Source organism: Syngnathus typhle, linkage group LG10, assembly GCF_033458585.1.
Source record: "Syngnathus typhle isolate RoL2023-S1 ecotype Sweden linkage group LG10, RoL_Styp_1.0, whole genome shotgun sequence".
NCBI lineage: Eukaryota > Metazoa > Chordata > Actinopteri > Syngnathiformes > Syngnathidae > Syngnathus > Syngnathus typhle.
Window position 1 is genome coordinate 8,859,803 of NC_083747.1, and position 14,725 is coordinate 8,874,527.

A 14,725-nucleotide genomic window follows, 5' to 3' on the forward strand; every position below is an offset into this window, starting at 1 on the left:
AAGTTAAAAAAAATATATATATATTTCAATTAAATTATTATTGCAATAGGTTTGGTAGACACACAACTCTGCGACAGGCAAGTTAACCCTTCTGCCGAAACTAAGGTAGCCGTGCACCCCACAAACAGCAGTACTGACTGACTGGCCCCAAACCACCAAGCCCCCTGTCCCACCTGCTGAGCATGGAGCCCCACTCCACAGCCAGTCTGCTGTTCCATAGGTCACATCAGTACGCTGTAGCCCTGTTGACAGCTTGTTGTTTACAGTATGTGCAACCAGCATGGGGTAGACACTGCAGATCTGTGGCCCGGTGGGAGGCGGATATCACGATGGGTGTGTGCTCCACATGATTTTTTTGGGGGGGAGGGAGGGAGGTTCTTGGAGGTGCAGTGGCTTAGTGATGGGGGATTGATACTGGCGGGGAGTCTGGGGCAGGTTGCATAGTGTGGAGCCCCTGGCGTGAGGCCCAGCAGTCTTTGATGCTCACTGGTTCTGAGAGAGCGCAGAAACAGAAGGAGAGAGGGGAAGAAGATGAGGAATGAAAGAGGAAAAAGGTTACCTGTGGATCAGCTAACCTTCAGCAAGAAGCATGGGGGGAAGTAGGGACTTTGATGTAAGTCCAAGCTGGATGAGACCATTGATCGCAGGAGGAAAGGATAGTGTGTGTGCAGAGAAGGTTTCCATGACATGACGGTGGTGAAAGTTTAACTGCAGCAACAACTTTTCAGAGCAGAAGACGTTGTACCTGCTGTGTGACTAGGATAAGAAAATATCTTAACATGTACTGTATGGAGCAGTAGTGAACCGGGGAGTTTGCTGATGAATTATATTGTTTCGGGTTGTCTTCATCGAATGTGATTTTCATTCGCCCATTGCGTTGCGGAGTGAGCAATGGGATTTTGACTCCTTTTGTATGAGTGTGTTGGCTTGTGTACCCATGTGAGACAGTGCATGAGTAGGTATGAAGGTGTGTGTTTTCAACAGCACAAGTCACACAACCCATAACACCCAGTGAGTCTAGCACTCAAAACATGCCAGCTCCGTCAATGCAGCCATGGTACAAAGTGCCACATCCCTAGAGAATTTGCTAACAATGAGGTATCTCCTACTAGAAAGTGACGCTGGGAATGATACTCTCCCCTGCTGAGATTCAACTCTGGCAATGCACTGAGATGGTTCCCAAAGAGATGTACGAGACATATTTGCTTCTGTTGGAAGCATGCTGCTTTGCATCTATGTATCTGCCTGGAGTTACCTAAATGCATATTTCCTGCTCATCCTTCCCTTTGAGTCTATCTCCTACTTTAACAGAATAGTTTCCTTCATGAAGTTTAGCTTTGTCACCAATATGCTGTTGATGCCCTACTGGTAGTTTAGTTAGATTATTGTTTTTATGAGAATATTTTGCTTACATCATACATGTATCATTTAGAGCCAAAAGTAATAACATTTGACAAACGTTGGAGACTGACGGACCAGTATACTTACTCTCCCCAGGAAGTATACTGTATACTATTCTCAATGTTATATTTTATGTATATTTTATACAGATTGGACATATAGTATGATCAGCAATCAAGACTGTCAAGTTGTCGCAAGTCGAGTCTTGAGTCTTGAACTTCCACGTACGATTCGAATTCCTAATGCAGGTAGGTTAATGGAGGTGGTTAAACCGTGTCATAACTGGAACCTTAACTGAAACCAAGCCAATCCAAATTAGAGCAAGTCTTGCCAAAATCAAAAAGTTGGATACTGTCCTTGGGGAAACATAGCACAGCGATCCTGTCTCACTATTGAAGCCACTGCCCTCACATTTAGCCTTGTTAGCTGACGAGGATATACCGCAGTAGGGACCCAAGGGTAAATTATAGATCTTGTCAGAACTTGGACCCGGGCAGCTCAATAAGGTGCTGCGGTTATTGGCATGCCAACTTGTGAAGCGTGTGTATGCACACGTCTGCTGGTCATCTTCAGGCTTTGGCTTTGGGGTTGACCCAGGCCCACCTCTGTCTCTGCACACTGTCTATATTGACACAGCTTTGACTCTAGGGATGAATCTGAGACCGAAAGGCCTCCACACAGTCCCTGCAAGGACATCTGTCCCTCCTTCCACTCACTCTTACACACTCAATGGGCCTCATTCACTGATCAATGTTTGGAAATGCCCAGCACAATGGCTGGTCAATAGAGTGAGTGCCACTTGACTACTCAGCTGAGTCACCTGGAAAAGACAAAAAATAGATATTGACTATCACAATAAGAGTATTTTGAAATAGAATATGGATGGATGGATGGAATATGGAGGATCAGGATACATTGTACAGACTAGTAAACAAATAGTAAAACTATTGTCTCATTTTGAGAAGTACTTTGAGTTTGAAGTGCACATTTCTACACAGATGGACTTTTGCTAAAGGTTTGACATGCGCGTTAGATCCTTTTAAGATATAGCAACACGGTGGGGTGCTGGATTCCAGCACTCACTGAGAAATGCACCTTCCCACCATGAAGCCTGCATCACATCTGGCTCGCGCAGATTGATGATAACGATTGCTGCTGCAATTTTAATTTTCTATCTTACTGTACTGTAAATTCAGATTTCAGAATTCAGGTTTGCTAACATTGGTTTCTGGCTGGCCATCATACTGACTTACATAATTCGGTTCTAACTGCTCCGTGTACATGATTAAAAGTACATTTAAAATCCAAAACCAATGAATGAATATCTGTCAAAAAAAGAAAGTACTTTATTCTGAAGCTGACTGGGACTTAAAACATGGAAAAATATACTCTGAAAGACAAGAACGACCAGTAGACTTTATTCATGTAGCTATTTTGTGAGTCGGCAATTTTGCTCTGCATGCTGATGACTGCTTTGAGAACACTCTAAAAATGTTATCAAAAGTGTGTGCATTGCTTGGTCCTACACAGACAGGATGATGTGTTTAAATCTTCTTTAACCGCTCAGAATTCCAAGTTTGTATTTGGTATGATACTTTCTTATTACCATAGCAACCCTCGCAGATAATTTAGTGCTGCACTGATGGTCGGGCAAAATACGTCCATTCTGGTCACATGTCATATACCATATGGCATATCAATATACCATTTACAGAAAAATAAATAAAACATAGGACAGAACAGATTAGCCCTACTTTTACAAATAAAATATAACAATAATGATAGTAATCCATCCATCCATTTTCTGTACCGCTTAGTCCCCACGGGGGTCGCGGGCGTACTGGAGCCTATCCCAGCCGTCATCGGGCAGTAGGCGGGGGACACCCTGAACCGGTTGCCAGCCAATCGCAGGGCACACAGAGACAAACAACCATACGCACTCGCACTCACACCTAGGGACAATTTGGAGTGCTCAATCGGCCTACCAAGCATGTTTTAGGGTTGTGGGAGGAAACCGGAGTGCCCGGAGAAAACCCACGCGGGCCCGGGGAGAACATGCAAACTCCACACAGGGAGGGCCGGAGGTGGAATCGAACCCGCACCCTCCTAACTGTGAGGCGGACGTGCTACCCAGTGCGCCACCGATAATAATCATAATAATAATGAACAAAGATACCTTGCTTCACCTAAATGCCCTGGCAAAGTGTGGGACAGTCTTTGAGTTGGTTGTATGAATAATAAACATTCAGTTTTCACTTTCTTATGTTTTCTGGTGTTCCCCCCCGCTCCTCACTTACCCACCTACAGAAACACACTGCAGCCTCCATCTCTGTTGACAGGGTAAATTGTACAAAAAGCTTTTAAGGCAATTAGTGGATTGAGCTTGAGCCTTTCTTCCCATTTGCTCTGTTCATTAGCAGCTCCTCCAGTGTCTGATATTACCATCACTCCAAGCTGGCACCAACATCACTCGATTTTGTGCGCAAAAGTGGGTGTGCGTGCGTGCGTGCGTGTGTGTGTGTGTGTGTATCAGAGTTTGCGTTCCATGTTAATGTTACCCTTCTACTTGTTCAATTTTAAATGCAAATGTAAGTGTCATGAGCACTGGAGATCTTTGTGGTTTACTTTTTTCAATTAATAATGATAAAAGACAAAAACGAATGCCAATTAATGTGCTATTGAAAACATGACAGTGTATTTTTCCTCATTAATGGTTTCATTGCGACACTGAGACTTACATGCCATGACGGTAACTACCAGGTTATTTTTTTGTTTGTTTTTTAATGGCGAACCATTTTTTGGAAATGGGGTTTATAGCTTCCTGACCTGAAATGATGATCATCATCATCAGCATTTAAATATATATTGTGGTTGCAATTTGTTCATGGCCTAAAAAAGGAATTATTGGTTATTTTTTTCAATTATAATTAAATGGTATATTTTATTTTTCTAAAGTTTTTGTTTTCCTCATTTTGATATTAAAAAATTACAAATTGACAATTCCTCCAACATGCATGGTACACCGATTGAACACCGATTGAAGAGTGCGAATGGTTATTTCTTTATGCGTGCCCTGTGATCGTCTGGCAACCGGTTCAGGTTGTCCCCCACCTACTGCCCCATGACTGCTGGGATAGGCTCCAGCGCCCCCGCGACCCCCATGGGGACAAGCGGCACGGATAATGGATGGAGGGATGGAGGGAGGGAGGGAAGGAGGGAGGGACGGATTATACATTTATTTTCAATGCGTGTATTATATATAGGATAGTGTGTGTGTGTGTGTGTGTGTGTGTGTGTGTGTGTGCGCGCGTGTGTGCACGTGCATATGTGTGTTTCAAAGAGTTAATTATGTGGAACACTAGAGCGTCACCGCTTTGAAGAGGGCATAACTGAGGGTCGTACATTATTGATGAGTGACACACATTGCCTGAACAGTCACAAACATAAACATAGACATGCTGGCCGTGCACTCAAGCACAGATTTTAATACACACACGCACCCGCACACAGACACACACAAACGCACGAGCACATGCACACACGCACGTAGGTATACACACACACACACGAATACTGTATGTATGTTTGGCAATCATCCTTTTCTTTGCCCCAGAGTATTTAACAGCAGTTGTTGACATACTTAGAGCACCTACTATATATATTAATCCTCCAACATTTCTCTCTGCTGTTCAAATGGGACATCAATTGGTGCTACCTGCTACATTATTTAACAGAGCGAGTATCTGATCCCTGAACTTGAATTGGTATCAGTTTGTCATTAATGCCAAAATTGAGTTGGAACTAGAGCATGCTTTCACACATGAATGTATAGTGCACACACAAGCAGGCAATCATATACATGCACGCACATGCACGCACACACACAAATGTGTTCTTGTGATGATGATCTAAGGAATGATTCTTAAATTAATAATAGCATGGCTAGTTCTTCAGTCTAACTGTGCTGGTTAGATTATTACAGCAGCAAGACAACCTATTTTATTCCCATTCCAGTCATATTTCAATCTGATGATCGCCATGTGACTCAATTGCTGATTTTCCAGGAAAAATAACATCTGGGGCTGTTTTACAGTTTAATGTTCAGGGGATTGCGACTTTCCATTGTTTCTTGGACAGTTTTGTTACAATTCAACCCTTGAAATTTGACTGGAAATACATGTATATTAGAATGGTTTCAGTTTTCAAGCTTCATCATCATTACCTTTGCAACATACTTTGATGATGACAACGCTTTGCTGCATCCCAAATAAAGGTGCTAATCCTAAATTTTCTAGACTTTCTTCTTCAAGGCTTGAATTGATATTAAAGCCTCTTGGAATCTATGTATTATGTTGATATTGGATGTGTACACCACTTTGTATTAGATCCAATACTATGAACATCATCATTACACCAACACATGTAATGTCCAACCATTAGCGTGAATATCCTCCCAATGTCACAAATTATTTCTTGTCTCTTATCATCCAATGAAATTACTTCACTATAATCTCTTACCACTCTATTTGTTCACTTAAGAAGTTGTAGTTATTATGTTGGATGTTTTTTTAAGTTTCATAAATACTCGGCCAAACGCATCTTTTTTTGTCTTCAATAGCTTTTGTAATTTCCTCTAAGGAATCCACTAATGCGAGTGACGTCTCCTCTGAAACCTTAGTGGGATGACGTCAAGGAAATGAAAAAAAACGCATAATCTGAACTGCCTATAAATAAATATATAAATAAATAAATAAATATACACATACAGTTCAACAGCTGTTCATCAAGTTAGTGCAGTCCTGTAACGCTGATAGATTTCTATCGTCAAATTATGGTTTTATTGTGGTCAAGGGTCAAACGAGTATACCCTCGACTCTAGATTCAGATCAATACCGTATAAAGCCGCCCAAGGAGCAGAAATATTGATTAATAAAGATGTGTAAATCTCATGTTCTACCACATTTCTCTTTCTCTTTCTCTTTCTCTTTCTCTTTCTCTTTCTCTTTCTCTTTCTCTTTCTCTTTCTCTTTCTCTTTCTCTTTCTCTCTCTTTCTCTCTCTTTCTCTCTCTTTCTCTCTCTTTCTCTCTTTCTCTTTCTCTCTCTTTTTCTCTCTCTCTTTCTCTCTCTCTTTCTCTCTCTCTCACAAGTACAACACACACAAACACACACACACACACAGACACACAGTTAATCTGTAGGCCTCCATTATTTGCAAGTCACAGACCTGCGCGTGGCGACCAATAGCCATCTGAGTATTAGCCTGGCACATGCTACTGCTGCATAAGGAGGATCATCTCTCTGTTATTTTATGTTCTGAAGTGATGGAACACTCATGCAAAACATTCGCCATCATGTCCATCAAAGTCATACCCTTTATGAGTAAAGATTCTGTATTCATCACTTCTCACTTCACTTTCAGGGTAACACAACAGTTGGATTATACATCAGTGACAGTAACAGTAAATAATAAACAATAATCTGGACTCTTTCAGTCAGTTCTTTTGTTTAAGGAGGTTTCTCCTTTTCAGTCTCCACTTCAGGAGATGAAATGCAGGCTTTATTGGTTCACTTGGGTAGAGTCATCTTTGTCTCGTCAGTCCAGAAAGCGTTGTTTCAAAACGTTTGAGACTGATCTTTGTATCTATTTGCAAAATTCATTAATGCCGTGCCAATCCTTTTTTCTAATGAGTGCAATGTTTGCATGATACGGCGCATATATTTCTACTTTCAAAGTCTTTATTGATAATGTAACTCATGATGGTGACAACAAAATTCATCAAGTGGAAACGTCAGTTCCAATATTTTTGCTTTTGAAAAGTGGGTGGTTTTGAATAAAAGGTGTTCTGTCCTGAGTTGTTAAAGACATCTTGAAATAAAAGATGGATTAGTGAACTTTTGTCTGATAGCTTTTAATCAGAAACCAAAATGTCACTATACAACAAAAACAAAGGCGTTAACCTTGCTATTTCATTACTTTTGGAGGAGACTGAATATAATTTTGCACTTTTTTGTGTGTCAGTACTCAAAGGTACAATCTGCCAAGTTGTAGTTATGTGTACGAGGGTGTGTGTGTGTGTGTGTTAGCATGTGTAAATATGTGTCTGTCTGCGTATGTGCGTGTGTGTGTTTGTACACGGGCATGATGTGCTGTTGCCACCTGCAGATGGTTTCTGCCCCGAGCACCTCCTGCCAGCTGCTCCGCCCCCAGAATAAAACACACACAGCTACACGCATGCGCACACACACACATGAATACTTCTTTTAATTGAAAGACCTGTGCAACTGTGGTATTCAACAGAGGCGTCATGATGTACACAGGCCAGTGTGTCTTTTTCTTTTTCTTTTTTTTTTTAACCACGATATGTGTGTGTATGTTCTGCTGGTATTGTTGTAGTGCTGGTGGTGCAGGTATAGCTTGGAAGTTGAACTGCTGAAGTGAATAAAATGCCATTAGATTATGTCATATAATGAATTGTTTCAGTGTGATGTGTGACTGCTTATTGTATTAAAGTTTATTGTTACATAATCTGTGGCACAGGGGAAACTAGCTGATTTGTTTGTATTTCACAAAGTTTTGAACAAATAACTGGATAACTGTTTTAAGAGTGTAAAGTTAAATTATGTATAAACAAAGTACAGTCAAGCCCAACATTATTCATATCCCAGCATTATGGATAATTTACATCATGACTATATATAAAACAAAAATCTAATAATTTTAGTCATCCTGGTTTTGCATAGGTTTTGAGTCTATTTTAATTATATTCTACTGAGCAATCACAACATATGTAGATGTGTGACATACTAAATACACCCTGCAAAAATTCAAAACTGAAAATTAAATGAATTAAATTAAACTTATATGCTTATTAATACCAAGGGTAATGTTGAAATCTTGCACGAGGTCTACGTGAACCTCCCAAACTCCAAGCAACTTTTGAATCACATTTTCTCCCAAATTTTAGTTGCGTTGAGTAATTTTTTGTCCATTCTGGATATTTCACCTGAGAGCATTTAAACAACCACACCATTGCCGCTTCATATCAAGCTGTCATTCAGTTACTCTGTTTGTATTCCTTCATTGTCTCACCATCCTCCCTCTCTCGCTTTCATCCCTGCTGTCGGCTCCCTTTCTCTTCTTCCCGACATTCTCCGACAAGGCAGAAGACAACATATAGTTAATAATGTTCTAATTTACACTCTTCACGGAGTGTAGAAATTGTCACAGATAACCTGATTTATCAGTTGACAATTAGTATGTGGAGCAGGGGTATTGCTGGGTTGGACATTAATGTGCACATTGCTTAATCCACGCCAGGGGATGAATAGATTTTCACTTGCGTTTTTTTCCAACAGTTCTTTATGTAAATGTAATAAAAGCAACACGAACAAAGCAGTGGGAGAGGACACCAAAGGAAACCATGCATTATACACTAAATGAGGTACTGTATCTGTCATTTATTATACAAGAAGCTCGTCATCGTTGGTTCTCCTCATCCAAATTTGCCGTCAGCAACCCCCCTACAACTCATTGACAAATATTTTAAGCGCATGACAAACAGCCGTTTGGGGGCACTCAAATTAAATTGTGCATATTATGTGTGTAATTTGGAGTGAATTAATCTTGACAGTGTGATGTCCTCCTTTTTGTTGATTTTATTTCAGAAAAATCAACCAATGAATGAGAAAAGGAGTCAACATAATAGCAATAATAATAATAAAAGTGAAGATTTTTCATCATAAAGTATTTTTTGAGGTGCAATGGTTTGTTTACATTTCCATTCATTTCAATAAAAAAATATTACTCTGACTTATGATCATTTCAGGTTACAAACAGGTTCATGGAATCATTTTGGCTCGTAACTTGAGGTTCCACTGTTCCTTACTTTATGCACATTATTTGGCTTCCTTTAGTATCTTCTCCTACTGTACTCATGCACGCACACACAAACAAACTCGCAGCATGCGCAAGCATACACACTACCTACTCATTTTTTCCCCATCCATCCATTTTCAACACCGCTTGTCCTGTTCAGGGTCGTGGGGGTCGCTGGAACCTATCCAAGCTGACATTGGGGAAAAGGCGAACTACACACTCAACTGGTGGCCAGCCAGTTGCAGGGCACATATAGAGATGAAATATAGAGACATGTACATGCACGCAGCTACTGAAACTGGAGTGCCCGGAGAAACCCCATGAGGGCACCATGCAAACTCCAAAATCATTGAATTTAAAATAATGCAATGATTTCTTTGTTCAAGGTTATCAACCTGACTAATCACCCTCTTATTATTTGTGCAATAAACTACAAAATAAAAAAGATCCGAGTTGTTCTTGCATTCTAAGGACCAAGGCCCTTTTCAAGTTGGAGTAAAGAACTGGGACAAATCAGGACAACTTGGGAGTTAATAACCAACAACTTGACGGTTTATAACAAACAACTTGACAGTTAGATTGCAGCCGACAACACTGCATCTTGATTTTCTTTCACAGCGAATACATGATTGCAAATGTTAAGGGAGACTGGGGAAACAAACGTTTTTAAAAAAGATGACAGTATCTAAATTATCTTAGAATTGTATGTCTGTATAAACGCTACTGAATATATATTTCTTACCATTCTATATCGGATCTAACAATATATGACTGTGTGCTCCTGAAAATATGTGAAACAAATCAAGGTATGGCTTTCCCATTGTACAACTGCAATGCAACATTGCTTTGTGGTTTCAGTCATGATTCACTAATTTGTCTCACTGGTGCTTAAGCATGCAGTCAACATCACATAGTAGTGTTTTTTTCTTTTTTTTTTTTTGCTTTGTCGACTGCAACCAATTTAGCTTCCCCAACCATCTGCATATGGGTCCATAATAATGTAAATGCTTACAATGTTATTTAATGCTAGTCATATGTGCATGCAGAAATATTGTTCTCTTTTAACACAAGTATTTGCCTCTGCCGCATGCCACTCTGTGTTTGGGTCCTCAGCAGGAGGAGAGCTGGCCGCTGGGCAGACAGGGCAACGGAGCGTGGTCAGAGTGGTGGTGGTGCTGGTGCCGGCGGCAGCGGAGTGTGTGAACGACTGTAGCCTGAATACTAATGTGCCAATTTGGAAGTCAAACTGTACTCTTTCCCCTTACCTCCCGCTCACTCCCTTCTCGCCTTGCCCACCCGTCCCCTTTCTTCCTCTCCTCTGCTTTCCTTCCTCACCTTCCCCATTCCTCTCCTCCTCCAACATGTTTCCTCTGCCTTCTCACTTTCGTTCCCTTTCCTTTTTCTTCCCCTCGTTCAAGGCTTTCCATCCCTCCCACACAGGACAAAGACAGCTAATTACAAGTGTCCACTCCAGCACTTCTAAAACAGCGCTACAGAGCTGATTAGCAGGGCAAAGAATTCTCAAGGCTACATACACGCCACAGTCTCTCTCTCTCACTCATGCATACACACATTTTTTATGTTCACACTCAAGAACACAAATTATCCATGTAGAGCTTTCATATTGAAATGGTACCAGTCGTCCATGCCGTTCTCATTTATTTGGCTCTTTCCCTTTAGTCACAGCAGTACTCTGTTGGCTTTTGCCCAGTCTTTTTGTACACTGATGTAGATAGGGAGAGCCATACTGGAATGGGGGGACAAAGGTGGAGGTGGAGTTAGGGCCTCTTCTCTAAAGTGATGCTCATTTTCTGAGAAGCAGCAAAGCAATGACTCACCACCAGCTTAGACTAGCCTCCGACACATCCCTGTGTCTGATTTGCGTGTGCGTTTGACCCCGAGGACCAGTGTGAATGCTGTGGGAGCAAAGAGACAGTGTGCAGCTGCTTCCACTGAATGCTTCTACACAAGTGGAGCACCAACACATTCGCACGAGCACAATCGAGACTGGGTCAGCCAGGTTCAAAGCATTTGTATTCACAAAAGGTTTTGCATTGGCTCCACCACCTACAGTTCTTCGTCTAAACTGTGGGATGTGGATTTCTACTTTTTATACTCAGAACTTGGACTGAGAAGGAATATGTTTATGGCTAGACAAATGCCTTTGTAACACTGGTTCCCTTTTAGTCTCTCATTAAACTTCAGTTTTGTTTACATTAAGCTTTTGTTTGACCTTCACATCATTTGACTAAAAATGCTAATTTAGTTAATGACCCACAGTAATTTTCTACGAACTGCAAAGATTAACATTACATGTCAGGATCTCCATGGTGGACTATTTCATATCGTGCGTCGCGAAACCCTCGCGGCTGAATATATTGCATGCACCAGAAACCCTTTTGATGCTCAAACTGAAAAATACTGTAGAAATCGGTTACCGTGAAGACCAGTAGTGTTACCAAGCTCATACTTGCACCATTTTTTTGTGTGTCAAATTAAGTTTTCCCATTGAAATGAAGATTAATTTGTTTCAGAACCCCAAATGTCTTTATCAAGTGCACAGAATGTCGAACCCCAAAGCAGAGCCAAAACGCAGTAAGATCATCCACCGTATTTTTATTGAAACAATGCTGAAGAAAATAAACAAGCAAAATAATAGAAATTTAAAAACTACGTCTGCGAGCTTGGACATGAATAAAATTACACATTGTGTCATTGCTAGTGAAAGGGAAATTTTTTGTAAAGCAACTTAAGTCACAGTTAAGCTCATTAATGTTTTTTTTTTTTTTCTTTTCAATCAACAGCAGTTTTTTTAGTGGCTGTGTTAAGGCCTGCCACACGGCAAGTTATGCGATCAAATGCAATACTAGACTATACTAAAAAAAAACCAGTCAGTGAGCTGCAACCACACACAAGGTGATTGACACACATATAACACCGGGGAGCATCATTTTTGTTGAGTTAAGTCTGACAACTCTTTTGAACCGTGATATAGTAGAAGAACACTGCACCGACAGGAATAAGAAAAAAAAGTCGCAACATGTATTGCCTACATGCTTGTCTACATTAAATACATGATCTGTCTGGCCCTGCAAAGTCAAGTGAAACGGATTGACTCCATTTTGCAAATAAATATTAAATATTGATTTTAAAAGGGATTAATAAGGTAGTTAAAGAAAAAAAAACCAACATTTTTCTAAGCAGAAAAAAATATTTTTTGGAGCAGTGTAGAATGAGGGGACAAAAATGGTTTGTAAGGGAAAAATATGGCAGTTATGCAGAGGACATCTCTGTCTAACCTGGCGTGGCATGAACAGCATGACACGGCATGGCAAGCTCCAATGAGGCTTCACGCACCTGGGGCGCCATCCTGCCTAAGCTCAACACAATCAGTTCTTAGCAGCAAATCCAACTGCAGGTTACCATGACAACCCATAGGTAGTGCCTGCGTGGGACAAAGACAAGCCGGTTGCGCGAGTATGCATGATTGAGAGGGAGCGAGTAAGCGATGTGTGGCAGAGCAGGCGCTGCCCTCCCGGGGCCCTCATTCGTTTGTCTCCTACTGAGACCACAGGAGCCGTAGTGGAGATGGGGAACAGGAGGGGACGTGGAGGAGAAACCAGACAAGTGAACGATGCACAAGTGATGTGAAAAGAATGGATGAAATTGGGGAAGTGGCAAGAAAAGATGACACAATACTATACGAAAACCTTTTGTATCAATACTGGATCAGAACATCTTCAAAACGTATTCTTTGTGAAGAGTCATTTTCTGATCTCTGAAGCCCCGTCGCAAACATTTTGTAGGCTCTGTCTACCTGTACGTTGGACTACTTCTGACAGGGACTCAGAGCGAGCAGTCAAGTCGAGCCATGTCGCGTCACACCCTCCACAACGGACACTGTTTACTTCACTGTAAAATCAGGAGATTAGCAGGATAAATGACTAATCGGAAATTACATTGGGGATAAGATTGAATTTTGGGGGTCCCCTGCCGGAACCGGAAAAGTTGACTAGTATGAATATATATGTAATACTTTTAGATGCTTCCACAAAATGAGTGTACATTAACACCAAATGAGGTAAAGACGGTGCCACACCCACCAGAACAAATGAAGATTGATTTGTTGGCCCTGCATGTTTTCTCAGTGGAAATTTACCAAACTGGCAGCCACGTATGATGTTGAGGACATGATTGACCAGCTGTGAGTCCTACTCATTCACCAGTTGCCAAAATACCGCTCAGGGGGATACAAATGTACGCACGCCATGTAAATCCATGGACCTTTTTGCAATGCATAGATTTAGAAACGATTAAAAAATTCTAAAACACCTACTGTGTTAATTGTGTTGATCTAATCATAAACAGCAATTGCTTCTACAATAATACATGATATTTGTAATAACTAGTGTCCAATTCATTATACTGGAATCCACTAAGCTCTTTCTACCTTTAAAATCCATCAGCTTCAAAAACAGTAGTTACTAATAAACTGGCAGAATGTCAATGCAATAACGAGTTCTTTAAACGAGTTCCACGTTGTTCATATTGAAGGTATTGACTATGTTCTAATGACGTTCCATTATTTCCACAAGGTAGCTCTCGCGATCTTCTACTATAACTTACTTTCAAAATTCAATTCGTTCATTGCAAATTAGATGCTAAATTATTTTAAGTAATTAAGCATTCTGTGACCAAGTAAGGTGTGTTGCCAAGTGTGGTGTCCTTTTTATTAGTAAAAAATGTCTAATAAAATAGAATGATGAATTATTTCACGCTGGTTATATGCACTGTTTATTTTGTGTATTCTTGTGCATGAGTTACAGGATTTGAGCAGCGCACAGTTCAGCTGCAGACATTACGTATTTTGCGAAGTGAGGGCTAAACATTTGTTGGTGGTTGGTTTAAGAAACGCACATTAATGACAAGCATTATTCTCCTTTCGGAGTAAATTATCAACATAAAATACTTAATATATCTAATATTTGCATTGTTTGTATTATCTACATGTGACAACATGCATGTGCCTCATGCTGTCTGCACAAGCCATAAAAACAGACTATTCATCCATTCCCTCTTTTGTCTCCTCTGCTTCTTTCAGCAATTTTCCAAGCCCATTTTTTCCTCATGCCTCTTAACTCGCCAGCTGTCGCGTGGCCTCGGGCTTGGTGTTTTGTGGCGGTATCAGTGGCGTCCACACCTCCTTCATGTTATGGATGGTACTAGAGGGCAGCTTTAATGCTCCAGCTGTCATGGCACAACGTCTCAGTCTCAGTCGCTTGGCTGTAAAATGGAGCGCTGGTCCCCTGGGCGAAGCAACTCCCAGGACATTACTGTTAAAGGCTTGGTTGTGACCTCTGCTACTGACTTAACTATATATCACCTCACTGGCTTGCTTCCACAACATTCTGCTCACGTCTTTAAGGAGCTTGAGTTTCGCGCTATCG